This window comes from Choloepus didactylus, chromosome 3 (assembly GCF_015220235.1).
Source record: "Choloepus didactylus isolate mChoDid1 chromosome 3, mChoDid1.pri, whole genome shotgun sequence".
In the NCBI taxonomy this organism is placed as follows: domain Eukaryota; kingdom Metazoa; phylum Chordata; class Mammalia; order Pilosa; family Megalonychidae; genus Choloepus; species Choloepus didactylus.
In genome coordinates, this window is record NC_051309.1 from 4,302,456 (window position 1) to 4,307,029 (window position 4,574).

Sequence of the window (4,574 nt, forward strand, 5' to 3'; positions counted from 1 at the left end):
AGGGGCAGCTTTCCCTTTTGCAAATACATTTTTTGCTGCAGTGTGAGATGCAGGCGGACGTGCAGGGAGCCTCAGAGGAAGCAGCGGGGGGACTCGAAGGGGGCAAACCCGTGCCACCAGCCCCCGGGCGGAGAACGGCGGGTCTGCATCGCAGACGACCCCATCATCCCCCCGAGGCACCCTCTGTTGCCGGGCGGGCGTGGCCTGGCAGGTCTGCTTTCTGGTCCTGTCCCCTCAGCAGTGTCCTGGGATCTCTGTGAGCTGTGGGGTGCCACCGGCTGGCTCCTCTGACACGTAGTATCTGTGGGGTGCACAGATGACCATCCATAACATGCTTCTTTCTAAAGACAGCAGTCGCTCAGGCACCCCAACTCTTGCCAATTGGACCAGGTGGGGTCCTGGGGACTGAGGGGTGTCCTCTTGGGTGACTGACCATCCCGGTGTACCTGGGACAGCTCCTGTTTTTGCTCTGAAAGCCCAGCGTCCTGGAAAACCCCTGCGTCCTGATGCCAGTGTGCTGTGGCCCGTCGTCCCATCTCTCCCTGAACACGCAGTTCTCGGGGCTCTGGCTGGAGCCGGAGCTGAGAGGGCTCAGCGGGGCAGCCAGGGATGGAGAGAGAGGCGGGGGGCTGCGGGAGAGCCTGGGGGGCAGAGGGAGAGGGAGAGGCTGGGAGAAGGGGTGTCACGGCTGTGGGAAGGCAGAGCCCGGGGAAAGAGCAGGGCTCCCCGAGCTGAGCGGGGACTTGGCTGGGGGAGGGTGGGATGCTGCTGCTGAGGGGTCACCCGGGTCACCCCGACTTGAAGCAGCCGTGCGTCCTCCCGGCCACCTGAGCATGCCCTGCTTTGCCCCAAGGCCTCCCTATTTGCAGTTCTGGGCCCCTGGAATTTCCCACCTACCCTTATTTGTCCTTCCATCCACCCCCAAGCCGCAGAGAGCCTTTGCTCTGCCCGAGCAGCCCACACAGCCAGAGCAGACCCCGGGTGTCGGGATCTGGGCACGGTGAGACCCCAGGCTGGGCTGGGTCACCCCAGCTCCCATTTGCTCAGATCAGTCAGCAAACTACGACCCGTGGGCTGAATCCAGCCAGCTACCTTTTTTGTAGGCCTCTCCATCTAAGAAAGGATTTTACATTTTTAAATGGCTAAAAAAAAAAACAAAGGAAGAATCATATCTTGGGTCACATGAAAATGATATGTGATGCACGTTCCTGTGTGCATATTACAGTTTTGTGGCCCGCAGCCAAGCTCATTCGCTTACGTGTCATCTGTCTCGGCTTTCCCACTACCAGGCAGAGGTCAGGTCACCGATCGTGGAGCCGAAAATACCAACATTCTGACGCTTTGTGAAGTTAGCCAAGTCTGCCTCAGTTCATCCCTGCTCCCCAACCCCACGTGGCTCGCTCTGGACAGGATGATTGTTGAAGCTCGTTTTTTTTTTTTTTTTTTTAATTAAATTCAGTTTTATTGAGACATATTCACATACCATTCAGTCATCCATGGTGTACGATCAGCTGTTCACAGCACCATCATATACTTGTGCATTCATCACCTCAATATATTTTTGAACATTTTCCTTACACCAGAAAGAATCAGAATAAAAATAAAAAAATGAAAGTAAAAAAGAACACCCAAATCATCCCCCATTCCACCCTATTTTTCATTTAGTTTTTTGTCCCCAGTTTTCTACTCATCCATCCATACACTGGATAAAGGGAGTGCGATCCACAGGGTTTTCACAATCACTGTCACCTCTTGTAATCGACATTGTTATACAATAATCTTCAAGAGTCAAGGCTACTGGGTTGGGGTTTGGTAATTTTGGATATTTACTTCTAGCTATTTGAATACACTAAAACCTAAAAAGGGATATCTATATAGCACATAAGAGTGCCCACCAGAGCAACCTCTTGACTCCTTTTGGAATCCCTCAGCCACTGAAGCTTTATTTCGTTTCATTTCGCTTCCCACTTTTGGTCAAGAAGATGTTCTCAATCGCACAATGCTGGGTCCAGATTCGTCTGCGGGAGTCATAGCCTGCATTGCCAGAAAGTCAAAGCTGGGTTTTTAACTGCGAGGGAGGCAAAGTCTTGCTTATTTCAAGATGTCTGTGGGTCTGGGAAAAGCGGTGGCAGCTTGCTCTTCTCGGGAACCCTGGAGTCCATGCCCGTCCCAGGCCTGGCTGCAGAGAGCAGGCTTTGAGCTGGTGCTTCCTGTGTGTGGAATCACCCACGGGCTCTTGGCTCTCCAGTGGGGACTGCCGGCTCCAGAGGGCCAGGGGCCGGCTCGGGCTCGCAGCCGTGCTCCCACCTGTTCCCCGTCTGACGGGGGAAGCAGGTGGCTGGGCCCGTCCGCGTCTCTTTGGACTGATCGGCTCTTGGCCTCTTAGCGACCAGCAGTGGTGAAAACTTCATGGTGTCCTCAGGGTCTGTTCTCTTCTTTAACGGAAACAGAGTTTCTGGCTTGTAGCTGGGCCCTTGGCCACCCCAATAAAGACCCCTTTCCCCAGCCTCTCCTTGCAGCAGGGTCCAAGAACAGGACAGTACGGCAGTGGCCAAGGCCTCTTCTGGGGCTACCGTGGCAGAGTGCTGCAAGCCGGGTGGCCGGAACTTCCAAAAGTTGTTGCCTCGCTGGCCTGGAGGCCAGGAGCCTGAAACCAAGACGTTGGCAGGACTGAGCTTCGGGGAGGCTTTGGGGGGCTCCTTCCCGGCCCCTCCAGCCTCTGGGGACTCCAGCTGCCCCCGGGCACATGGTCTCCCCTCTGTGTGTCGCTGTGTCTCCCCAACGGCACCGTCACATGGGACCACTTGCTCCGGTTTGGCCTCATCTTAACTGGTCACGTCGTTAAAGACCCCACTTCCACGTAGGGTCACCAGCACAGGATAGAGGGTTAGGACACGAGCACATCTTTTTGGGGACCATGATTCAACCCCTAGCAGGGCCCGAGGGGAAAGGGGCACCCCCCAGCAAGAGCAGAGTGAGGGGAGCTGCCACGTAGCGGCCGCGTGGCCCTGACGAAGAGCAGGAGCCTTGGCTTCTCACCCCCTCGGACAGGGGTCCTGAGGCCGGGCCTGGGGCTTGGCAGGCAAAGATGCCCCCAGTGTGGACCCTCACCCTGCTGGGCCCCAGGGGTCCTGAGGCTGGGCCCAGCGCTGAACAGAACTACCCATGTGCTGGCTGGTGGAGCCCGGGCCGAGGTGCCCGGCTAATGATGGCACCAACGCTGTCCGTCCCGGCTCCGCAGGCCCCACGACCAGCTCTGGAGGCACCGGACCCTCTCCCCAGACCGAGATGGCCGGACCTCCTCCAGCTCTGAGGCCCGGACCCTCTCCCCAGGATGGCCGGGACCCTCCTCCCGGCCTCCACCCCCAGGCTAGCAGAGCTGTCATCGTGTCCCCCGCTGACCTCATTGGGGCACAGGCCCTCGGACGGGGCTGTCCCTGGATCAATAGTGGACTATCAGAGGGCAACGTGATACTAATGGAAGCAGAATTAAACTGCCAGCATTGGCCGAGGCGCGGAGAACCTGGGTGGGGGGCTGGGTGGGGCCGGGGGCTGCCCTAATGGAGCCCTATTGACCAGGCCCCAGGAGACGGCTGCGCGGCTGGAGGTCACTCGCAGCACGGAAACTTGAGGTTTATGGATTTCACTGTTTTATAGGTTCGAGCTTAAAAAAAAGTGACCTCTCTTCCCCCCCAGATCAATACACTCTTTTTAGCTGCGCGTGATCACCAATATTCCATCAGCGCGGCCTCCGGGGAGGGGTGTGAACCTCCGTGTTGGAGACGCTCGGAGCGGATGGAGCTGGGGTCACGGTGACAGCAAGTGGGGCTCGTCTCAGCTCCCCGGCCCAGCGCCCACAAGCCCAATGGCCTTCCCCGGGCTCACAGACATTGTCTTTTCTGAGGACTTTTTAAAAAATAGACTTTACTGTTTTGAGCAGTTTTAGGTTTGCTTCTACAGAAAGTAGGACTCTCCCCTCTCCCCTGCAAACGTTTCCCCGTTTTAACATCGTGCACCACCTGGTGACCTGGCCAGGATGCGGGATCAGTAGCTAAAGCCCCTGTCAGTGCGGGGGCTCCGTCTCTGTGCAGGTCTGTGGGTCTACGGGGGCATTGACCGTCCCCCCCGAGTTCAGAGCACTCTACAGTTAGATCACACACCCCCCTTGCGAGGGAGGTGCGGTGGGCTGTCACCCCGTTTTACAGGCGAGGAAGTGGGGGCTCAGGGCCACCCCGACACAGGGCAGGGAGGTGGTGTGTGAATTCTGGTGCCAAGACGAGTGCCGATACCCAGCTGGGTGCTAGGGCAGCCCCTGCTCGGACGGAAGCAGGGAGAAGCTGCCGGAAGGGCTCCTTCTCATGGGGAGTCAGTGAGGAGGTGGGAAGGGGGGTCTCACCGGGGTGCATATGGAGGTGGGAAGAACCCAGCATGGAACATGCTGAGAGGAAGGAGCCAGGGAGGCGGACGGAACCTCAGCAAGGGGGTCCGTGGGGACAGGGAGACGGTGTCCCCAGGAGGCGCAGGTACAAGGACGCGGCCCAGGAGGAGCTGCCAGCCCTGGGGGCTCCGGGTGG